Source organism: Ambystoma mexicanum, chromosome 12 (assembly GCF_040938575.1).
Source record: "Ambystoma mexicanum isolate Mex_15411 chromosome 12, UKY_AmexF1_1, whole genome shotgun sequence".
Classification (NCBI taxonomy): Eukaryota; Metazoa; Chordata; class Amphibia; order Caudata; family Ambystomatidae; genus Ambystoma; species Ambystoma mexicanum.
Genome location: NC_090936.1, coordinates 455,108,988 through 455,135,080, shown reverse-complemented (window position 1 = coordinate 455,135,080; position 26,093 = coordinate 455,108,988). Strand labels below are relative to the sequence as shown.

Below are 26,093 nucleotides of genomic sequence, written 5' to 3'. Positions count from 1 at the left end.
ACCATTTCTTTCAGACGTTTTGGGTTATCTCCTCTAAGAGCTTGGCCCCCGAAAATGTAGGCCTGATAGTAATTCCCAGGTACTTGTACTCTACGGTTGTTTCCACTTTCTGACTGCCAAGAAACCACTCTAGCCTATTACTCGATCGAGCCCCTTTCCCAAAGACCATGATTTTCATTTTTCTGATGTTTGGTCTCAGGCCAAGTGTGCTCACGTACTCCGCCAGCGCGCCAAGTGACCTTTGTAAACCAATTTTGGTTCTAAGACCACAACATCATCCGCATATGAGATACAGCTCAAACCCTTATACCTGTGTTGCGGAGAAGAATTCAGGACTTCACCCAGCCTCCTAGCTAAAAGAGAAAACAACAAATTGAACAGCCGGGGTGCTAACCCGCATCCCTGATTCAAACCCTTCCTTGTCGGTATGGTGTTTGTTTGCTTCCCATTCTGTGAAAGACGCATTCAAACCTCCGTGGAGCTATAGAGCGCTTTGATGAAGTAAAGAAGTGTTGGATCAAGTTGCCACTCTTCCAACATTTCCCATAATTTGTCTCTGCACACTATCGAAGGCTGCTGTGAAGTCAACAAAGCAGGCATATAATGCCAAACCCGGCGTAAACTGAGTGTCTGAAATTAGCATCAAAAGTGTCCAGATTGCGTGTGGTGTGGCATACCGCTTCCTAAAACCAATTGGTGGTAGATTAAGAGACCCTTTTCAATGACCCAGGCTGATAGAAGTTCCAGCAAAATGCTTGCTAAAATGTTCCCGCTGCAGTCTAATATGACAAGTAGCCTGTAATTATCAGGGTGATCCTGCTGACCCATTTTAAAGACTGGAATTAAGGTGGATTTATTCCACATCTCTGGGATTCTGCCTGTTAGGCAGACTTGTGAGAACATCTGTTTAAGATAACAGCCCACAATTCGGCATCTGCCTTTAACACCAAGTTTGAAAGGCCATTCGGGCCGACTGCAGAGGATACTTTTAATTGATTGATTTTCACCGTCAGGTCAACCGTTTTTATATATTCGCTGACCTTGGTGTTGGTCATGGGTCTAGCAGTCTCAGAAGGACTAGGGGGGCCTTCAAATGTTTTCTTTATATAATCCACCCATTTCTCTTCTGAAACCACAACTAACTCCCTAGTTAGATTAGGGTTAGCCTGGGCGCTTCCCATCCAGTGCCAACATTTTCTACTGTAATTTGTCCTAGTTAGTCTATTTATACATTTCCAACCCTCATCATTTAACGAGAAGCAGTGACTTCTCACCCAGTTTTTATATCTTCCCTTCAAGTTAGTAATTATTTCACTCTTCTCAGACCAAGAATAGGTGAGTTTTTGCCTACCATTCGCAAAGCGATGGCCGAACCTATAGTGATTACTTTGGGAGGTCACTTGTCTAGATGGCCTATTATTCCATAAGTTTGCAAAGGTAGCAGGCGCCCCTCTCTCGACAGAACAAAGCCTGATAACCTGTTCAGTGGTTATTAACCTCTTGAGAGTTCGCAGCCACTGCTTTTACTCACTGTGCCTTTCACAGATGGGAAATATCCATTTGCATATCAGTCTTTGTCCTGCCCAGGGGCAGTCCAGCACCGAAATGCAATGGCAATTCCAACCTGAACGAGAGTACCACCAGCAACCCCATACACGTGTTTCACCCTTGTTGGGGATCATCAGTGAGGTGAAGCTGATGCCTCTCTAAGCACAGTGAGAGGGAGACCACGTCTGGTTGCCCCCAGGAGACCTAGTGTTACCAATCCCAGGTTCCTTTAAATTTAGTTTGCAAAGGTAGCAGGCGCCCCTCTCTCGACAGAACAAAGCCTGATAACCTGTTCAGTGGTTATTAACCTCACTGATGATCACTTAACCACTAACACTAGGTCTCCTGGGGGCAACCAGACGTGGTCTCCCTCTCACTGTGCTTAGAGAGGCATCAGCTTCACCTCACTGATGATCCCCAACAAGGGTGAAACACGTGTATGGGGTTGCTGGTGGTACTCTCGTTCAGGTTGGAATTGCCATTGCATTTCGGTGCTGGACTGCCCCTGGGCATGTAGGGTATTTTGTGGAGATTTGGGGCCTGACGGTATTTTCTTACCGCCGAAATATAACTTAGCAACAATCACTCCTTGTATTCAGATTGGGCCATGTACAACAATAATACAGTGAACATGCATTATTTCAGCACCCAGGCATGCATATTTGGTATGCGTGGGTGGTAGGCGTGGTTGGTGGTATTTTGGTGAGCATAATTCCCTTGTTTTATTTGTGGCCCCAATGTCCAGAATCCCTTATCTTTGCTTAGATTTTTCGTGTAATCACTAGAGAGACCTCAGACTTACATTTTAGGAATACCACATTTTTCAGTGTTAGTGTTAGTGTGCCACCATGGGCGATCTCACTGACTTATTTACGACAGAGAGCTATATATGGTAATCTTGTGGTAATTTCCACTACCTTATATACGGTAGGGAGCTATGTTCAGAGAGTCTCTCTTCCCGTTGGCTCATGTACCTCCAACGAGCTATGCTACAGTCACTCACAACTGTTCATACTGAATCTGACATGCACACATCTGTCTTAAAATGACCATTGCACTGTTTAAAATCTCCCCACATCATCAGCATTGTAATGGTAAATAGTAAATACACCACCCGTCTGTTTACAAATATTTTTCTGTATTATAAAAGTTGCAATTAAACACAATCTCATTCTTTACAGAAATAAATAAAATGGTACAGTAAAAGCATTGTCTATGACACACTGCAAAGAGAGTAGCGGAGAACAGAACTCAAATTGCAACATTAGCATTTGATTAAGGCATGCACAGGAATCCTACACTGACTGCATATTATCGTACACACTCAGCTCCCACACTTCTGTAATTACCTTATCTTTTTAGTTGTTCTCTTTGGCTGTTCTCTTTCTGAATGTGGCTCCCTTGAAGATTAACTCCAGTAAAAAGGAACGCTTGCCTTCTCAAACCGGGGTCATTGCCTGGAATTCTCAGCTTTTGCAGATAGGAATGCCTCAGCCAGGGGAAAGGTCCTTCTTTCAGCTCTCCCCAATCTTGACTGCCCTTCTCCTTGTCAAACTCCCCAGCAAAAGCCTGATCACTCCCTCTAGCATGATACTTGCTATGACGCTGCTCCAATCAGAATTAATCACGCCATCTCCTCCTTCTCTACACAATGGCTCATTTTTATAGTAATACTTTGTAACCAACTGATTTCCTGTTCTTTCGAGCCCATTTGCTTCCTGTAGTTATGTGGACAGGGCAGCAGAGAGAACAGAAAAAAAAAATGGATGTGCGTTTAAAAGTTCACTTTCAGAATAGGCCTAATTCTGCAGTGGAGACACATTTTTATTAGTGGATTATGTTTCATTAGTCAGGTTAGTTGTCAGTAAGGTTAGTTATTATTTTCAAATGTGTCTCTCGCACCATAGGCATTTCAGGTGAAAAATAGTGTGCATTTTTGAATGTGCACGTGTACTTTTAACTGTAAAAATAGATTTGCATCTTATATGTTAAAATCGTTTTTGACTGAATGCCCTGTCTTTCCTTGTTAATCTGGTAACACATATAGCAATGCACCGCACCCTTGTGGTGGTGCTGCAAAAAAAAAAATTGCTACCTGTGCAGTAGTGCTGTACTCTGTGCTGTTTGCTACCTGTGTAGTAGTGCTGTACTCTGTGCTGTTTGCTACCTGTGTAGAAGTGCTGTACTCTGTGCTGTAACACGCCAAATATCCTTACATACCCTCCTTTTGTTTTTAGAACTTGGCTATAATCCAAGGCAATTCCTAAAAACAATTTGTTCTCTCTTTTTTTTCTTTTACAATATAGCAATCCAACAAACTGAATATTCATGTGCATCAATGAAAAATTTGCAATCAACACAGTATTCATCCGAGTTCATTAGTTTACAACATGTTCTACATTTGCCTTCTCAGTTGAAGTGGCATTACTTTAAGTTTAGGTTTTCCAAGTCAATTAAAAACAAAGAAATAAAACAACTAACTAAAACAAATAATTAATATAACAAATTAAAATAAATAATTAAAATAATAAATACGTGGAACTCCATATGTCAGCACTCTTGTCCGCTTCTGATATGTCCCGACCAGCGATGTTATTCGGTTCATTCGAGTACACTTCCATCTTGGCAATCTTAGATCCATAGGAGTCATCCTTTTTAGCATTCTGGTTATCTTGTCTTCACCTCCACCTGGAGGCAGGCATCTTTTGGTCTTCATCCAGGGGACTCCAGGACTCCATCGTCTCTCCCGTGGGCTCTGATCTCGGAACCTCCGGCCAAATAATGTTAATTGTCTAAGTCAAAATAGAAAATAAACAAATTAAGTACATAGCATAATACTAACTTCATCCTTTTGCCAAAAATAAAACATGCTTGGTAAAAATATTTCATTTTTTTTTTTTTCTGAAATTAAACACAAATTAAAAGAAAACAAGCAGATATTCAATATTTAACACACTTTCTCTCTGCACACCAACCATGAGCTTCCATTATATGTGCATTTATTTATTTATTTATTTATATTATATATTTTTACATATATTACAGTGTTTATGTACCATCATAACAATCAACTTTTTTTTTTTAACTTCTTTGTCACTGCCTCCTGATTACACCCATTTATTTTCTCTTTTTTTGTTCAAGGGACTTTATCTGTCTCTACATGCTCAAGCTGCCTGATCTCATGTCTGGGATGGCATGGTTTGATTTGATTTACATGGACAAACTGCTCTATTGCTGTTTCACCTTCATTTTTCAAAATTTTATAAACCACAGGAGAGACCTTATCTATAATTCGAAATGGCCCCTGCCAGGCTGCTAGAAATTTAGAATTTTCCTGTTTACTTTTTCCAAAATGAAACTTGTACACCTGATCCCCTACACTGTATTCCTTTACTGATGTCTTTTTGTCATAATAAGACTTTTCACTGTCAGCGGCTCTTTCCAGATTTCTCTGCAAAAAAGCAAATGCATGTTGCAAATGCCTCCTCAGTTCATCAATATATTCATGAACTGTGGATGCACTCACAAGAGTTTGCTCATGTGCTCTGTATAGTAGGTGTTGTGGTAACACCATTTTCCTACCTGTCAAGACCTCATGAGGGCTAACACCTGTTGCTTTGGCAGGAGTCGATCTGATTGCCATCAAAACCAATGGTAAACGTAAATCCCAGCTGGAACCTGCTTCTGCCACAAATTTCTTTAAAATATCCACAACAGACCTATTGCTTCTTTCAACTGTACCTGAAGACGCCGCCCGATATGCGATATGTAGTTTCCTTTTCACACCTAGTATTTGCCATACCTTACTCATTAGAGTACTTGTGAAATGACTTCCTCTGTCTGACTCAATTCTTTGTGGCAACCCAAACCTTGAGAACACATGGTTCACCAGCAATGTGGCTGCTGTTTGCGCACTACAATCCGGTGCAGGAATGCATTCAATCCACTTCGACATCAAACATACCACACTCAAAATATAACGGTGTCCCCTGCTCGACCTTTTTAAAGGACCTACATAGTCTATTTGCAAATCTGACCATGGGAGAGTTAGGCCTCTTTTCATCAATGGTGCTCTATGCATTGGTGAAGCAGGTTTAAATTGGGCGCATACTAGACATCCTCTAGTATATAATTCCACATCTTGGGACATATGTGGCCAGTAAGCATAATCTTTTAGTATTTCTAATGTTTTTTGTGAACCTCTATGGCCTGCAGTTATGGCATCATGTGCATGGTGTAGCATTAGTCCTCTGAATGAAAGGGGTACTACCCACTGTATTTGCCCTGTTATGGACTCTCTAATCATGAGTCCATCCTGTAATCTAATTCGTGTTTTGTTCTTTAATAACACCCTCAACTCTTCTTTTCCCATACAATCATTTTCTGTTAAAGGATTTTGTTCAGGATCTATCAAATGATTATAATAGATTCCCAAAATTTGATCATTCTTTTGTGCCTCAATCAAATCTTGGTCTGGCGTGTCATGACTCCACTGCACCACCGGTTGATCTACCTCCTTTGGTGCTTTAGAACGTGTGACTGCATCAATTTGTATTTCACCCATTAAATAATCAATAGGTAGCAATTCTCCCATCACAGCCCCAATCTTAGCCAGGTGGTCTGCCTTATCATTTCCCTCCTTATCCTCTCCTGGTGTTTTTAAATGCCCACGAATTTTTCTCCAGTATATTGTTAAATTATTTTCTGACACCAATTTGTCTATGGCTTGTATCATTTTTCCATGTTTAAGTGGCTTTTTGTTGTATGTAACCATGCCTCTTGCTTTCCAACCAGGCAAATACTCCACAAAGCTATTCCGTGCATAGTCAGAATCAGTCACGAGGACAATTTCACTGAACTTTTTATCAACTGCAGTAGCAATTGCTTTATAAATGGCTGCCAATTCCGCCACCTGACTGCTCCTATCTCCAATCCTCATCCCTATACTGGGAACGCCTTCACATTTCAACCAGACATTTCCTATTCCTGCCACTAATTGTTTATTACTGTCATTTTCAATGTGAAAAGCACAACCATCCACAAATACAGTTGGCAAATCCTTGCATGTTTTTTCATCAAAAGCTTTGTGTGGTGATTGTTCAAATTCCTGTAAACTAGCTTCCACTTCCATTTCATTTGTTATTTGTTCAGCTGCACAGTCATGTAAGTCAGCTAACCCTTGAGCAATTGGGCTCTTTTTATTTTGTCCATATCTCACTTCTACGGGAAAACCTTGTAATGCCAGCGTCCATGAAGTGATTCTGGATTGTGCTAGATTGCCTGATCTAATTCTTTTACTCTCTAAAAATTGCAAAGGTTGATGATTTGTTTCAATAATCACCTTTTCTCCCTGAACAATGGGGCGGAAATGTTGTAGCGCCCACACAGTGGTTAATAGGGCCTTTTCACATTCATTAAATTTCATTTCAACTTGGCAAAATGCCTTACTTGCATATGCAATGGTTTTGTGATTCAAATCGTGTTTTTGTGATAACACTGCTGACATACAATGTTCAGAAAAGCCTATTTCTATAAAGAAATCCCTGTCCTTTATGGGGTATGCTAAACATGGTGCCTTTACAAGACATTCCTTCAATTTAGCCACTGCATCAGACTGCCCTCTTTCCCATTTCCAGGGAGTATTTAGTTTAAGCAGTTTAGTCAATGGTTGAGTGATTTCTGCATAATTCTCAATGAACTTTCTGTTATAGCCTGTCATCCCTAATAAACTTTTTACTCCTTTCACATTTTTAGGATCTTTTAATCTTTGTATGGCCTCTATTTTCTTCCTTTGTGGATTTAGCCCATGTTCAGTCACTTCATGCCCTAGAAAGTTCACTTTTTTCTTGCACCATTGTGCTTTTTGCAAAGATACTTTGGCGCCTGCTTTCTGCAATTGGCCAAGTACATGTCTTATTTCATCAAAATGGCTTTTCAGGCTTTCATTTTTTATCAGGACATCATCCACATAAACTATTGTTCCTCTTTCCGCTGCATCCGGCATGGCCTTTCTCAAAAATATGCCAAATTCACTCCCACTATTGATGTACCCGAATGGAGCTCTAAGCCAGGCATATTGAGTCCTGTCAAATGTAAAGGAAAATAAGTGTTGTATCTCCTCTGCCAATGGCACACACCAATATCCAGAGGTGAGATCTAATGTGGTAAGTACATTTGAACCATGTATCTGAGCTAGGCCCTGATCAATGAATGGAGTGGCCATCTAGATACTGGTACTCTTTTATTTAACTCTCTTAAGTCTGCACACAGCCGCCATTGACCATTTGGCTTTAACACACCTAAAATAGGCGTATTGGATGTGCTATGAATGGGCCTGATTATTCCCCGTGATTCCAAATTTTTAATAATCTCTGCCAATGATTCTAAACATGCCAGCGGTAGTCTATACTGGCGTACAAACACTGGATTTCTGCTACAACCTTCTGGTAGTGTGGCCACATGTAAATCAGTTAAACCACAATCATAAGCATCTTTTGCAAATACATCCTTAAACTCCATAAATATTTCCCTCAGGTCGTCCCTATCCTTATCGCTTTCACATGCATCCGCTAAGGAGATCTGCTCTTCTACCATTCTGGAAAATTCTGGAAACTCTTCTGGTAAAGGAATCTCAGCGCTTTCCTCTAACTGTGTGGCTGTGTCTTTTTGTAGAGCTGCCACTTTTAAATATTTTGGCATATCAGCTTCCACTTCAATGGGCTGATTTCCTGTTTCACTTTCATTTAAATTAAATATTATGCAATCCTCTTGATGGCAGCACACTGTCTCATTTGAATCATAAGGATACACAGAATGAATTTTAAATATTGCTTTGGGCTGAGAGTCCAGGTGTTCTGGCAACTTGCCCTTGGCATCTACATATTTTTCAGGAATATTCCCAATCACCATGTTATTTAAATCTGCCGTATAATGTGATTTTTGTATGGCCATTCCTATTGGGGAGTTTTCCTCTAAATGAATATCCTGACAACCTTTATTATTTACCATGATTTTTACAGATCCCTCACCAATGTCTACCAATGGAATGTATTCATAATCCAGGCCTTGCTGTTTTATGGATTCATTCAGGTATACAAATGCATCAGAGCCTTTCATCTGCTGTCCATTTTTGCATTTCAGTGTTATTGCAAACTGTTTTGTAAATGCAGGAATAATAGTATTTTTCCTTATTTGTAATTCGATTGCATAAGGAACCAGTTGTGCACAATGATAAGCCCTTCTTTTGTCTTCAAATTCAGGTGCCGGACCACCTAGGCGTGACCATATTTTTTGATTAAGGAAATCTAACACCATACACATTCTGTGCATGATGTCATTGCCCATGTAAAATTCATTTTGTGCTCCACTCACTATCCATACATTATGGTAAATTGTTTTCTGCCCAATGCTAATTTTAAGCATGCATCTGCCTTCAATTCGGTTTTCAAGGTCTGGACTGTCCAACCCATAAACATATTGGTTTTTAATCCTAAATTTCGGGATTTCTTCCCTCTCCATAATTTTTTGCAACAATTTCTCATTAATGAAGCTCCTTTCATGTTCAAGCGCTAAAGTGGCTTTTATTGTTTTAAAATAATCATTTATACCAACATGAACCCATGGTTGCTCATCCTCCATGTGTATTTCTGCCAGAGTGGTAATGTGTTTTTCTGAATCTGTTTTAGGAGCAATATTCTGTTTGCATGTTTTCTCTTTTAAATAGAAACGTAATGTGTGCTCATCTATGGCAGTCTGCCAATCTTTCCTTGGGTCCAAGTATATTTGTACAGGTAGTTTTTCATTGTCGCTCTGCATTTTGTCTTGACACATTAATATAACAGTGACACTAGGTATGCAGCTATTCTGGAGATATACCTCCACAGCATCATTTGTTTTGGCAACGGTGTGACATTCATTTATATTGCTGTTTTGTGATTTTAGTTTCTTAGGCCTCAATGGTTTTTTGGTTAAGGACCACAGCACTCCATTCACCCCATCTATGAGAGGAGACAATCTTTTCAGGCAATCCGTCCCCATCAGAAATGGAATTTCACAAATAGATGTGATCAACACCTCTTGTTTCATTCTGTGCTTTCCTATTTTTATGTCAACCTCAGTTACACCTATGATGGGCACCTCCTCCCCATTAAAGTTATGCACTGGGCCTTGATTTGCCTTCACTGTGATCTGACTCTGTGGAGGCCTCCCTTCATTGATACTCTTTACCAGCTCCTTGGACATAATTGTGGCCTGTGCGCCAGTGTCAATCATAGCAAAGGTGTGGCATTTTTCTTCTACAGTGATGGGTGCATAATATCTGTCCTCAACTTCCTCTAATACACATAAGAAATGTGAATTCTTACTGATTTCAGGGCTCACCTTTCTCAGATTTTTACACTTTTGGCTAAGCACATTGCTAAATGAAAAGACATTTTTCCCTCCTTTTTACCCATTTCTGTGCGAGAGATTTTATTCATTTCTCCATGTTCAGAGGTTTTTTGGAGTGTGGCCACTGTTCGCCCATCCATCTGGGTAACATCAGAGACCACATTACAATCCTCCAACTGAACATGTGTAACAGCATCATTCAGCAATTTGTCATTTTTTAATTCTGCGCATTTGTGATCATTTAGTGTGATACCAGCCCTTTCAGCCTCTTTAAAAATATGTGGCTCAAAGAAATCTTCAGTTGATTGACTTGTACCCTCCTTGTGAGTATTTCCTTTTTCTGTCTGTGTTTGGTCATTGTTTTGCTTGCCCAGGGAAGGAGCTATAGCATCCCCACTTACTCCCTGTTCATTGGTATTCCCCATGCATGAGTCATTTTTCTTAAATCTGTTCCTTTGTTCTTTTGGAATTCCTAATGTTTCTTTTTCATTTGTGCAAATCTTTACTGTTTTATTTAGCTCTAAGTTAGACCGTACCTCTCTTTTAGAAGTATTTGCACTTTCTGTCACAATTTCATTTACTGGTACTTTCATTTTTAATCCATTAGGCATCTCAGAGTCGTTATGCAAAATTATATCAGAGCAATCTGTCATTTTGGCACTGCAGTTATCATGAGTACTTAGTCACTTTTCGGAAGCCCCCTGGTCATTCCTATGGCCATCAGCCCCCTCTTTGGAAGGTTGTTTTTGCGCTGTATAGAGCTTTCCTATTTGCTCAGCTAACATTTTCACTTGGGCCTCAAGGCACTGGAACCTTTCCATCTCTCTAGGATCCTCTTTCTGTGGCCTAGGTCGATATTGGTTGTTTTCCCCCTGATTGGATCTATTCTGATACCTCTCAGGTGATTGATGTCGGTTGGGATGGTTTCTGAACTCTTGATTCATTTGTGGAGGGGAGCGGGTTGCACCCATCCTTTGATTATAGTCCCCTGGTGGGGAATCATTGTACTGGCGTGGACTGTAGTTCACGTTTTGCCTCATGTCCTGTCTCTCAGATTGTGGGTACTGGCCCCTATGTTGATTTCCATTATCAGTAAATCGATCCACATATCGGGGCCTATCCTGATTACCATATATCATGGTGCTGGGATCAAATCTGCTCTGTGTCCCCAATGACTGGTAGGGACCATCATTTCTTTGATCTTGATTTTGTCTCTGGTTATTGTTCATACCTGCCCTATCAGACCGGTATCCTACCCGGGGTCTGTCCCCTTGATACCTAGGGCTGATGTAGCTCTCTCTATTACTAGGATCATGTGATTGGAACATTGGTACAGGAAATGGCGATCTTTGTTGATTACCCCTTTGTTCAGGTGTCACATTATTTTTACCTTGGCTTTGAGCAGACTCAAGGGACATTTTGGCTGACCTGATTTCCATTACTGTGGCTGAGGGTTCTTTAGATTTAGGTCTAGTATCTTTCATTTTATCACTTTCTCTACCCTGACAATAGAGTACCTCATATAGTTTTGTGCTTTGATGTACAATCCATTCAAGGGACTTGTCACGGTCAAATTCACGGACCAATTGGGATATGATGTCTTTCTGTAGCCCATAGAAGTATGCAGTTTTAAACTCATTGGAATTTGAGTCAAAAGAACATCAAAGCGAGAAAATGCTCTTTTTAAGTCTTGTAAAAATTGGCGAGGGGATATATTAGGTCCAGCAGTAATTGTGTACGCGACTTTCTTTGCCTCCTGCAATGACTGAAAAGGAGAAAAATGACGCCTAATTTCTTTTTCAAACTCCAGCCATGTCATATTCTGCTGGTCATTTAATCCCCTTATGATGCTGGCCGTCGGGGCATCTAAAGTTAAATGAAAATATTGTCTGTACTGTTCCTTAGGTATCTGGAGTGCTTTAAAAATGTCATGCACCGCTTCTAAGTGATCCTCAATGCAGCATTCACCTCCCTTTTTAAATGGTTTGATCAGGGCTTTAATGGATTTCATTATTTTTATGGGGCTACTTGTCGCAATACATGGAATTGCACTATTTTGTGATTCAATCCTGTTTTCAGGTGTATGATATTGGTGGCTGCCCCCAATGGGAGTATCAAATCCCCCAAGGGCGCTGCAACCAAGTTCAGTCACCGGCCCAGTCACTGGAGCACTAGCTCTTTGGGCAGAGCTAGTATTCACCTCCACTCCATTGAATGTGGTACCCTGCCGCCTCTCCTGGGACCTGGGAATGCACATTTGCTGTTCTAAGTCCTTACACTTTTTAAGGAGTCTGGTTGCTTCATTTTGCAAATAATTATTTTCATCACTCATTTTATTAATCACCTCCTGCATTTCGCACATTTGCATTTGGCATTCATTGAACTCTTTATTTCTCTTGTCTCTTTCTTGGATCATTTTAATCATTTCTTGTTCTGCACTCTGGAGATCACCTTCTTTTTCACAATGTTCTTTTTGTAAAATCTGCATTTCTGAAATAACCTCATCTTTATCCTGCCTAATGTGATCCACTAAGGCTTTTAAGTGTGCCAATTCTTGCTCACTATCTTCAAATTGTTTCTTGCTTTTGGATAACTGAGTATCAAAGTGTCTGCATTTTAATTGCATGTCTTTTTGGCATACATCCAATTCTGCTCTCAACATTTCCTGATTTTTACTTGCCCCCTCTAATTCAGTCTTTAACCTGTTAATTAGCTGAGTATCATTCTCTTGCATTCGCAGGGACTTGTTTAAAATAAACCATATTTTGCCGCATAGCCGTATTAAACAGTCTTTCTCTGCACTTTTATCGGCTGCATTCAATAATCTTGTAAGGCAGACCTGAATTATGCTGCCTTCTGCAAAAATATTGTCTAGTTTTTCTTTCTGCACCTCACCCTGAATGCGGTTACTCCATTCTAACGTGCTATTCGAAGACCAATTCCCATGTGCAAATAACTTTGCCTCTAAATATTGCACTAGATCTGAGAATGTGGTTTCCCTTTGTGACATTCTGAAATTCGTTTTTAGTGGCACACTGCTATTATAAAATGGGTTCCCTTTAATGTGCAAATGGCAATGTGAGACACGCTTGCCACACCCAGTAGGTACTCTATGATCACTTTCCCGGCCAACGCACCATAAATATGTAGGGTATTTTGTGGAGATTTGGGGCCTGACGGTTTCTTACCGCCGAAATATAACTTAGCAACAATCACTCCTTGTATTCAAATTGGGCCATGTACAACAATAATACAGTGAACATGCATTATTTCAGCACCCAGGCATGCATATTTGGTATGCGTGGGTGGTAGGCGTGGTTGGTGGTATTTTGGTGAGCATAATTCCCTTGTTTTATTTGTGGCCCCAATGTCCAGAATCCCTTATCTTTGCTTAGATTTTTCGTGTAATCACTAGAGAGACCTCAGACCTACATTTTAGGAATACCACATTTTTCAGTGTTAGTGTTAGTGTGCCACCATGGGCGATCTCACTGACTTATTTACGACAGAGAGCTATATATGGTAATCTTGTGGTAATTTCCACTACCTTATATACGGTAGGGAGCTATGTTCAGAGAGTCTCTCTTCCCGTTGGCTCATGTACCTCCAACGAGCTATGCTACAGTCACTCACAACTGTTCATACTGAATCTGACATGCACACATCTGTCTTAAAATGACCATTGCACTGTTTAAAATCTCCCCACATCATCAGCATTGTAATGGTAAATAGTAAATACACCACCCGTCTGTTTTCAAATATTTTTCTGTATTATAAAAGTTGCAATTAAACACGATCTCATTCTTTACAGAAATAAATAAAATGGTACAGTAAAAGCATTGTCTATGACACACTGCAAAGAGAGTAGCAGAGAACAGAACTCAAATTGCAACATTAGCATTTGATTAAGGCATGCACAGGAATCCTACACTGACTGCATATTATCGTACACACTCAGCTCCCACACTTCTGTAATTACCTTATCTTTTTAGTTGTTCTCTTTGGCTGTTCTCTTTCTGAATGTGGCTCCCTTGAAGATTAACTCCAGTAAAAAGGAACGCTTGCCTTCTCAAACCGGGGTCATTGCCTGGAATTCTCAGCTTTTACAGATAGGAATGCCTCAGCCAGGGGAAAGGTCCTTCTTTCAGCTCTCCCCAATCTTGACTGCCCTTCTCCTTGTCAAACTCCCCAGCAAAAGCCTGATCACTCCCTCTAGCATGATACTTGCTATGACGCTGCTCCAATCAGAATTAATCACGCCATCTCCTCCTTCTCTACACAATGGCTCATTTTTATAGTAATACTTTGTAACCAACTGATTTCCTGTTCTTTCGAGCCCATTTGCTTCCTCTAGTTATGTGGACAGGGCAGCAGAGAGAACAGAAAAAAAAAATGGATGTGCGTTTAAAAGTTCACTTTCAGAATAGGCCTAATTCTGCAGTGGAGACACATTTTTATTAGTGGATTATGTTTCATTAGTCAGGTTAGTTGTCAGTAAGGTTAGTTATTATTTTCAAATGTGTCTCTCGCACCATAGGCATTTCAGGTGAAAAATAGTGTGCATTTTTGAATGTGCACGTGTACTTTTAACTGTAAAAATAGATTTGCATCTTATATGTTAAAATCGTTTTTGACTGAATGCCCTGTCTTTCCTTGTTAATCTGGTAACACATATAGCAATGCACCGCACCCTTGTGGTGGTGCTGCAAAAAAAAAATTGCTACCTGTGCAGTAGTGCTGTACTCTGTGCTGTTTGCTACCTGTGTAGTAGTAGTGTACTCTGTGCTGTTTGCTACCTGTGTAGTAGTGCTGTACTCTGTGCTGTTTGCTACCTGTGTAGTAGTGCTGTACTCTGTGCTGTAACACGCCAAATATCCTTACAGGCAGGACAAAGACTGATATGCAAATGGATATTTCCCATCTGTGAAAGGCACAGTGAGTAAAAGCAGTGGCTGCGAACTCTCAAGTGGTTAATAACCACTGAACAGGTTATCAGGCCTTGTTCTGTCGAGAGAGGGGCGCCCGCTACCTTTGCAAACTAAATTTCAAGGAACCTGGGATTGGTAACCCTAGGTCTCCTGGGGGCAACCAGACATGGTCTCCCTCTCACTGTGCTTAGAGAGGCATCAGCTTCACCTCACTGATGATCCCCAACAAGGGTGAAACACGTGTATGGGGTTGCTGGTGGTACTCTCGTTCAGGTTGGAATTGCCATTGCATTTCGGTGCTGGACTGCCCCTGGGCAGGACAAAGGCTGATATGCAAATGGATATTTCCCATCTGTGAAAGGCACAGTGAGTAAAAGCAGTGGCTGCGAACTCTCAAGTGGTTAATAACCACTGAACAGGTTATCAGGCTTTGTTCTGTCGAGAGAGGGGCGCCCGCTACCTTTGCAAACTATTATTCCATAAGGCTTGTCCGACCGTTGTCCCTAACAAGTTCTATATCTGGGTAACATTCCCCAACCAATCCTGGCTTCTCCGCTGAGCATTTAATTTTTTTATCCTGCATACTGACCATCGTAAGCGATTACCACCAGGATTAACCTCCAACCCGCCCATCAGTCTATCTGTAACAATTTTAGTAAGTTTCTCCATAGGCATTACTAGCATTGAATGATCACTAGCTTCTGTTGCTCTAATCTCTAGTCAAGGAGTTAAATTGCCTCCCTGACTGTTAATAAATATTAAATCTATTCTAGTACTGACCTGACCATTTGACCATGTAGTAGATTCCATTCCCTTACCCACCTCCATGGGCACAAGGTCAAACTCTGCCATTGCTCTCATCCATTCCCCTGCCCTTACTCTCCCCCTATGGCTATTCCCCATGTTAGTTCCTTGCCTTCTCGATTGGGATAACACACCGTCAGCATTAAAGTCCCTTGTAATAAACACCATTGAACCAGGGTATTTAACCACCCATGCTCTAAGAGTTTCTATCATGGCATTCATAATTTCTGATGAGATGGTACCCCCTGGCGGATCATTCAATGTTGCCACCAAAATTGGCGGTGAAGTCTTTCCAGGGGTGGTCAGAATAGCTGCCAAGAAGTTCGAATGAGGGGGGCCCTGTGTGCATTCAACCAAGTTAAACGGGGCTCTAGCTCAAATGCACAGACCACCTTTGGGTCTGCCTTTCACGGGCAGATTTGCCAGGCGGAAGACCAAAGTATAACCATCCAGCAGGAATGGAGCACATAGCCTTGTCTCCTGTAAACAGAAGCAGGACATTGTTCTCAGAGTGTTCAGAGTTGCCAAATTGAGAAGAAAGGATCCATGCCCTCTTGAGTTCCATGACAGAATTGGGAATCCGTTGGTACTTGACCCTTTAACCTCTCACTGGGTTGGTGTAGATATGTCCACCCATCTTCCCCTTTGCCTCCTAGGGGCAATGGAAGCCTCTGAGCTCCTATAACTAGGATAATAGTCTGCGAGATACCTTCCCACCATGTCCCAGGTATTATGCTGGTCTGGAAAGAAAACCTGCATATCAAACCCTAACTGGCTTAGAGACCCTGCATTTTTACAAATTCTTTCAACCACCATGGGAGACTAAAAATTAACCTCTGCCCAATTATCCACACTGTCAAATTAGGGCAACTCTAGTTTCAATCGGTCGGTAGTTGTAATCCAGCCTAAGTCAGGTATCATGTTCAGCATTTCCAACAACCAAGTTCTATTCAGGCACGGGCTGTTTGTTGTTGTGTTTTTCTCCACAAACTTAATGTGCATCAGTTCTGCGCACCAGGCTGGATCACTCATTTAGGTCTCCTTGATCTTGATGCGTGGTCTTAGCTGCTTAACCTGGGTCGCCCAGGTTAAGGGCGCTGCTTCTTTTGGGATATCAGAGACTTGAGGTGTCGCAATGTTTACAGATTTAGGATTAGAACTCGCTGGAAGGTTAATCGGCTTCAGTGTCGGCACTAGGTTTCCCTCCAAATGACCTGTGTTTGATTCCAGACACCAGGACTTCTGATGCTTACTGTTGTTCCTTGATCTCTGGTCCACCCACAGCAGCCCTTCCAACATGCTATTTTCTTTTTTTGAAGGTGGAGTCAAGGCCTTGGTGATCCAGTCGTCCATTGGGCCCTTGAGCAAGACCTGTCTACTCTGACCATCTGGAAAAATGTTTGTGCGATACTTTTGTGCATTGAGCTTCTGCAATGTCCCGTCGGCAAGAGGAAGGTTGTTTGCCATGGAAACATTGACTCTTTCAACCACGTCACTATTCAACTCATCCCTTTGACCGGCCCATCTCTGCCCAGCCTATCCATAAAATTCCGGTGCATGCGCATCTCACACACGCATCCGAAAGTGTGCTGAAGTGTCTGGCTGTTGGGCTGGAAACACTGCTGTGTGATACTTTTGTGCATTGAGCTTCTGCAATGTCCTGTCGGCAAGAGGAAGGTCATTTGCCGTGGAAACATTGACTCTTTCAACCACGTCACTATTCAACTCCTCTCTTTGACCCGCCCACCTGTGCCCAGCCTATCCATAAAATGCCGGTGCACGCGCCTCTCGTGCGCGCATCCAGATGTGTGCTGAAGTGTCTGGATGTTGGGCTGGAAACGCTGCTGTGCAATACTTTTGTGCATTAGAGCTTCTGCAATGTCCCGCCAGCAAGAGGAAGGTCGTTTGCCGTGGAAACATTGACTCTTTCAACCACTTCACTATTCAAGTAATTCAGGGGACTTTGTGCTTTTCACGCGCCTTTGGACTTGTGCTGGTGATTGTGTGGAGGGCGGCACCTCCGTGAGACGTTACCTGACACAGTTTGTTTTCTTTACAGCTTCCCCCTTTGGCCTGCCCACCTCTGCCCAGCCTATCCATACAATTCTGGTGCACACGCTTCTCGCGCGCGCATCCGGAAGTGTGCTGAAGTGTCTGGCTGTTGGGCTGGAAACGCTGCTGTGCGATACCTTTGTGCATTGAGCTTCTGCAACGTCCCGTCAGCAAGAGGAAGGTTGTTTGCCGTGGAAACATTTACTCTTTCAACCACGTCACTATTCAAGTAATTCAGGTGACTTTATGCTTTGCACGCGCCTTGGGACTTGTGCTGGTACTCTTGTGCTGGTAATTGTGTGGAGGTCGGCACCTCCGTGAGACGTTCCCTGACAGTTTTTTTTTCTTTACAGCTCCTCCCTTTGACCCACCCACCTCTGCCCAGCCTATCCATAAAATTCCGGTGCACATGCATCTCGCGCGCGTATCCAGAAGTGTGCTGAAGTGTCTGGCTGTTTGGCGGAGTGGCGAAGTAGGCCAGGGGGTGCTTATTGTAAGTCAACTTATATCTTGCATTACTTTTGACTGCATACTGGCAATATTACGCTAGTTTTACTTTGTATGCTATCTTGTGCAATTTTCAGTGTTACGGCCAAGGTGCTAACTTGTCTCGATTGAAGTATCTATATCTACTTGTGTCTTATACATAGGTTCTAGTTGGGGGTAAACGTATGCTGCGAATCGACGCACTCCCCGTGCAGCTGGTCTGCTTTAGTGTGTATTTGTCAAAGTAAAAACTTAACGGCTTTCAACAACACGCAAGGCAGAAAGATGGTTGGTAGCCTATGGAGCAGGAAGAGTCTCTCCGAGGCAAAAACGCATACAGTTCTAAACCTTTCCACGCCCATCCAACTACTGACTCTAGTGTGGAGCTTGTGTTACTTACCTCACAAATCACCCTATATGGTGAACGCGCTATGGACACGAATACAGTTCCTTACAGTCAACAATCGCTCGCCATCGAGCCCAATGACAGTTTGAATGTGCATGCACTTATCACACCAGCACGGAAACCTCCAATAGAGGTGGTTTCCGAATTTGGCGCCACTCATCATCCGGATAATGCAAAAGGGCTACTACCTTTTCAAAATGTATCTGATCACACAAACTTGTGTACCACGGAGACGTTTAAAAATTGTATCTCCAACATCTCAATTTTGGCGCCTACTCTTTTGAATGAATGGGGCAAACGTTGTAGAATTTCCTTGGACCCCACATCTCCTGCAGTGTTTTTACCCTCAGAGGTTGAGAGCATTTGCTTACGCAATCTCCAGGGCGATAACACGTTGGATCCGATGTTGGGGCATACTGGGCAGTATCCCCTAAGGCCAATGCAGCCATCCACCAGTTCTCACACATACTTGCACAACGGGAGCCACTCGAGGGCTGGTGGTTTGCCAAAACACCAGTCAGATGATTTGTCTGACTGTGATGGTATGAGCTGCAGATGTCACAACTCGGCGCTCATGTGCTCAAGTAGTGTCTGCTGATGTGGTCTGCTGATGTGGTTTCTAATGGCCATACTGGGGATGCTATGTCCTCCCCACTATTAGAAGCAGTTCGCCTGAACTCACTGAAATTGGATGATGTCTTTCGTTATCTAATTTTGCATCATACAAGAGCATATGTTGGTGGTGAAGCCTTGTTGTCCCGGTCCACCACAGGAGTGCCAGAGACTGGTAATCAAGAGGATTCCCCAAATGGTCCCTCGCTGATTGAAATAATTGAGCAAACGGCTTCCATCTATCTATCTATCTATCTATCTATATTCTTGTATAGCGCCACCAACCCGTAGGCCTCAGGGCGCTCACAAAAGAAGGAAAGGGACAGAAACAACAAAGAAACAATGGACAGACAAAGGACTAAAAAAAAAAAAAAAAAAAAAAAGTAGAGCCCCATTCTATCAACATGGTTCATGAAACTGCTACAGAGGAAAACACGGGTGAACTGATTGATACTTGCTGTGTGGACGCCTCAAATGAGGGAAATTTGTTTTTATTTTCCCGTAAAATGAGACGTGCCAATGCAAGGGCACTTAAACGTAATAACAGTACGAGAAAAAAAATATATTGTATCGCATGATACACATACAAAAAAATTCCAATATCAGTGTTCTATGAAAAATGTAGGTCAAAAATCAAATATAAAAAATATGTCAAATACATCTATCGATGAGGCCCAAGTTGACTTGACTCAACTTAATGAGGAATCAAAAATAGTCCTTAATTTAGAAATGCCAGGCAGACAGTGCCATGTGGGTAACCAAAAAGGTTCTTTGTCTGTTTCTAAATCATCTGGGTCCGGCGAAGTGGTTTCATCATCAGTTGGCATTGTTTCTGTAAACAAGGCCAATTATCCAATTATTATCCATTGGTAGCCAGCCAACTAACTGGTGCATGTTCCACCCATAATGTGAAGTTGGATGCAACTTTGGCAATGTCCTCTCAGGGTCCTACTGTGCCCGTACTGACTTCATCAAATATGCTCCCTTTGCCCAGACTCATAACATGTCCTCTTTAGTTAGGATGTCTGATTTGAATCCACTAAATACAGATAATATTCGGGTTACGCCAAATTTGGTATATGCAGCTAACAAAGATGTTACTGACACGGTTAGAGCTGATTTGCACTAATGTTGGAGACGCATATAAAAAGTAACTTTGCAACTGGCAAATTGCCTCCGTCAAGACCAATTGCCTCGTCATCTAATGTTCCTCAGATAAAGAGGAAAGCGGTTTTCTTAGGGACACTGCTTACATTTTGGGGTGGTGTAGCGATCCTAAGCAGAATGGTCAGCAGAGATTGATTCGCTCCTTTTTGTTTAATATCTTTAAAAGTAGTCTGCAATTATGTACCCTCCACTCTGATGATATTGAGTGGATCAAGCTGGCAAACCACAACAACTTTCGCATGATCTGTGCTCCCCAATCTGTGATTATACTAAAGTTGTTGAGGGATCACCGAGAGGACTTTGAACTGCATGGTCTCTCGCTTAGCTTATTTCGAACTATTGAGGCCACTGAGTTTCATGAGGTAAAACTGCCTTCCAATGAGTCTAACATGCAAAGTGCTTCCACTAGTCAAGGTCCTCCTGCCCAGACTGCTGACATCATCACACAGATAGCATCACTGGTGGGGGCAGCCTCTAACACTTCGTGGTTAGCTCCACTCTTGACATCTATCCTAGAAATAACTAGAAATAACAAACAATCCTAGCCAGCCCGCATGTACCATAGTTTCATGGAATTGTTGTGGGCTGAACAATTTAAGGACCTGGCTTGCACGGAATGTTGCAGTGGATTTTGTCATGGTCCTCTTCTTGCAAGAAACCATGCGTGCAAAACACTTTGTTATTGATGGTTTCACCACCTTCTGTGCACCTTTGGTACAAGGCACCACTGGCCGCCCTGCAGGAGGGGTTGCCATTTCTTTGAGCAATTGCTTCATGCATGCATCTTCTGTGCTTTTTTCCTCAAATGGAATTTTAGTCATTGAATATATTCCTACATGTGAATCTGCTCATATTTTCTTTATTGATTTGTATGTATTTTAACCCCGCCATATCAACATTGGATGGCTTCCTTGATCTCCTGGATGGGATCCTTGAAGAAGCCTTTCTGAAAAATCCAAATTAGCAGACAATCATAGGCGGTGATTTTAACTTGGTGTGAACATGGGCCATCTCTAGCTATAAGAACAACCCAGGCTATAACTACAAATTGTCATCAGCAAGAAGGGGAGATCACTGGGTTTGTTATTTTGCGGCATGGAACATTCAAGTGGTTACATTCGCATTCGGTTCTCACTTAGTAACATGGGCAAGGGGTTCTGTTTCTTCATTTATTGACTACCTTTTCATATCAAATCGCTCATTTGGATTGGTCGGAAATGTGGTCATCCCTGATTGCTCTCTTAGTGATCACGCTCCAATTCAGCTCAATTTACGTCAGAGGAATGAACACCTTGCACGTGACCCTATCTTGGGACTCGTGCTCTCGGATCGTGTCAGGAGTTCTGTAAAATGGCATCCCAGGTTATGCAGGGAACTGACCTATTTGGTAAATAGGGATGCTTGACAAGTGCAAGATGTGAGTCTAATGACTTAGAATGCATCATTGAGGGAGGGATGGAACATCTGGGTCATAAAAAAGCACTTTCACGCATTGCTGCTTCGGTCTCATTGTATAAACACTGCACATGCTTGGTTATAATCCCAAAATAGCCGCACTCAAATGAGAAAAGAATCGTAGCCTCAGGTCTCTCACCAAAATGCAATTAGCCACTAACAATTACTTGGCTGCTAAACAGAGGATTCTCTAAAATTATTGAAATTTGATGAACTCCATCAAATACCAGCTACATCTTAAAGATAATCAACGGATGATGGGTCTCATTATTAAAAATGACACACGTAAAATCTGTGTCTCAACGGCAAACACCTAGCCGACCAGCGTGACTTAGGGTCATCGATGTCTGCAGACACCTGGCAGACCTATATCGGAGCCAAATTTAAATTACCTCTCCCCTTTCAGACCTATGATTCTAGAATTCTACATGCAAGTTGTTCTGATATATTGCCATTTTCAATAAATAAAGGATATACTGTTTGCCATTCAGAAGTTAAAACCGTCTAAAGCGGCAGGTCCTGATGGGATTCCAGCATGTATTTTAAAATCAGATCCCCATTTTTGGGCCGCCATTCTCTTCACCAGATCTACCAATATCTTGTCCTCGAACATTCTGCCAGTATCATGGCAAAACCCAATTATTATCCCTATTTTTAAAAAGCGGGATCCCAAATCCCAATGATCCATCTAATTTTCACCCGATAGCCCTAATGGACGTGGCAGCTAAGGTATTTGCCATCCTTCTGCTGAAACATCTTGAAGTTTTTATTTATGAAAACGGCATCTACTCCAAGTATCAAATAGGTTTCAGGAAAGATATGGGGACTTCTCTTAATGCCATCATTATAGCCCACATCCTCGCTAAATCTAAAGTTACCAACTCAGGGCCTATATATATAGCAGCGTTAGACCTGTCCCGTGCTTTTGACACTGTGACTAGAGAAGTGCTCTGGACGAAGTTACTATCCTTGGGGTTCCCTCAGAGGTTGGTGCAACTGATTGCAATGCTCCATTCAAACACAACCTTTCAAGGGAGAATTATGCAATCTGGGGCACTTACTCCACCTATTCCTACTATAACGGGAGTCAAAGAAGGCTGCACTCTCGCGGCTACCATGTTCAATTTGTACATATGTGATATGGACAAACTGTGGCATGAGCAATCTGTGTATCCGGTCAGACTTGGCGGCCTGAAGCTGCACTGTTTATGCTTTGCCGATGACATATTACTGCTAGATAGCACCCCCCATGGTCTCCAAAATAAGCTTAATAGCTTCTACAAATATGCGACCAAACATAACTTGGTGGCAAATTTGGCAAAGTCCAAAATCATCATATTTAACAACAAGAAACGTATTAAATCTTATTTTTGGCACTTGGCGGGGGCTGAAATTGAGCAGTTAAATGCCCTTCATATCTTGGATACACTCTATCTGTCTCTAATTCTATTAAATCATGGTCCAACAGTTTAAAAACTAACGCTCGGCGGTTGGCATCCATGATTATAATAATCTTTAGGAAACACTGTAAATTCTCAATGGTGCCGCTTTTGAATATTTATTTGATGCAGGTCGAACCTATTTTATTTTTTGGACTTGTCCTTGGACCTGTCTCTTGGACGTGGATGTCATACTAAATAGGATCCAGTGGCAATTGTGGAAAAGTACATTAGGCCTGGCACCCTCTGTGCAAACTCAGTAGTTCGGCATGAGTTAGGGCTATAGATATCTAGATATGCATATATACTGGCTCCGCCTCGTAACTCTCTCTTTCAGGATCTCAATGAGCTCATGAGGGTAGGGAATCTCCCATCTATGGCGAAATTTGTAGATCAAATGAACGAAATATTGGCAAATATTAACACATCGATCAAGGATCTGACTCTGGGTTTACCCAAGGTGAAATCTAAACTATATGAGCTTGATTGGCTTTCTAAGATCGATTTAAATAAATCCTATCAAACCTATGCGGAGTATGCGCTAGTATCAAAAAAGAGAGAGTTCCGATCTCTTTACTTAATCAAATGTCTGTGTAAAAAAGTCAGAACTACATATCTGCGATTTAAGCTAAACCACTTCCATACTTTGGAACGAATCCACAATTGGCCACCATATTTAATGGCTAGTACTGTGATCAATTGTCGCTTTTGTGGAAGTGATACTCAGGTCGAAACCTCTAAACATCTGGTGGTCTATTGTTTGTACTTTGAAGAGGACAGGCGTAAACTTTTGGGAATTTACTATCCTCAACCAACTGATATTGCACGTATTTCATTTTGGGAAAGATATTTACGGGGTGATAGTATGCATTTAATTATGGCACTTGTAAGAGTACTCCACAAAATTGAGGAAGCATTACAAAAGGCTAATGAAATAAGTAGGCAGCAAAGCAATTAGTCCTGCCTTTGACTATTAGTAACATATTTTGTAGTTTAGAAATCATGAAATGTGGTATGGAGAAATTAATTAATTCAACCTTTCATAATTAAACTCCACGAAAAAATGCATCAAGCACGCCGTTGTAGATGTTTTAATTTTGTTTCTTTTATAACTTGCAAACAAGTTTTAAATATGTTTATTTTCTATTTTGTTCTATTTTTCTTTGGGTAGTATGGTTCACAGTAGTATAATGAATTTGTGTAACAATTGTTAGTAGGCATACATTATGTGGTGCTCTATGAGTTAGTGATGTGGTTTTATATGAATGCCACTTTGTGAGGTTATTACTATTATGTCAAATTGTAATTTTGCCAATGAAATTATGTGTTAAAATGTAAAACATTTTTATGTTCTTTTCTAATTATATGTTGCAAAAGTGTTTCCTTTTCTGTTAGCAAACTATATTCAGCATAAATAAATAAAAAAACAATAAATTGTTTGTGGTGACGAAAGCCCCCTTTATCCTTGTTTGCTGGCACAGCTTAGGCCTGGCGTCCTGCTTTTGTGTCTTTTGCCAGTCGTGTGGTACCCCTATTACTCTTGGAACTTCTCTTTCTGGGCGGGTATTCAGGGGCACTGAAAAATATGAGGGGGGCGGGTAAGGAGATATAAGGGGCAGGAGGTGTGGGGAATAGGGACTAAGTATTAGGGAAGGGAGTTTGGGGGGACCCCCCATTAAAATAAACATTCAATTTGTTTTTTGGGGCAAAAATGGTCATAAAAAAACTATGCAAAAAAAGCCCATGCGATCTAAGAACATAGAACCATACGAGCAATACAGCCGCACGACTTCCTGGCATCCCTCGACTTAAACGATGCGTAGATCAGAAACACAGAAAATACCCACAGTTTGTGGTAGGAAACAAACACTACCAATTTCTGTTACTGCCCTTTAGGCTCAAATAGGCTCCTCAGATGTTCACAAAATGCATTGCACCCATCGCAGGATACCTCAGAAAGGAAGGGTACCACACCACGTCAATCCATATTTAGACAATTGGCTCATCCGGGCAGCAATGATGACAAAGGCATGGCAGTCCATCTCAAGAACAGAACAGATACTTCAATGCGTAGGCTTTACCATAAACTACTGGAAGTCCTCTACACAGGCATCCGCAAAGCTAATCTTTCTCGGGGCACAATTTTCCTCAACGGAAGCACTAGTGAGGCCATCAACAGTCAGGATCAAAACTTTAACATCATTGAGCAACACCTTCAAACCACGACGATGGATGTCCATTCGCAAATGCATGGTCTACTAGGCAGTATGTCCTCTTGCATCCCCCTCATCCCCAACTACAGGCTTCACGTGAGGCCCCTCCAGGAGTTTATAGCCAACAAGTGGTCCCAGATCACTGAGTCTTGGGAGGACAGGGTACAAATGACCCCCTGGCTTACACGCAAACTCAGGTGGTGGGCCCTCACGCACAACATAACTGTCAGGAATCCTTACAGGAACCGATACATCAGAAGACATTCGTCACATATTCCTCCATGTCTGGCTGGGAGGGCATATGTAGACCACCTTCACAACAAGGGACTATGGGCTGCCGCAGAGGCAACGCTACATATAAATGTTCTAGAGTTGGGTGCAGTCAGATGGGCTCTCCGATCTTTCCTACCGGTGTTGTAGGGATCAACTGTGAGAATTCTCACAGACAATACAACTATGATGCATTATAACTTAGGCATTCACTTTGACTCCTCTCTCTCTTTCTCCCACCATATCTCTCACTTCTCGTGCCTGTCGCTACCACCTCTTCAATATTGGCAAAGTCCGTCCCTCTCTCACCTTCCGTGCTACCAAA

General features: G+C 41.8%; 1 long non-coding RNA gene across 1 annotated transcript in view; it reads left to right on the top strand.

Annotated features, from left to right (window-relative positions):
• LOC138513646 (uncharacterized) overlaps nt 1–24,737 on the top strand; it is a 50,072-nt gene extending 25,335 nt beyond the window's left edge. The window contains exon 3 of the long non-coding RNA XR_011281788.1: nt 16,988–24,737. This is a non-coding gene — a long non-coding RNA (uncharacterized lncRNA). The remainder of the gene's footprint in view (nt 1–16,987) is intronic.
• The last annotated feature ends 1,356 nt before the right edge of the window (nt 24,738–26,093 follow it).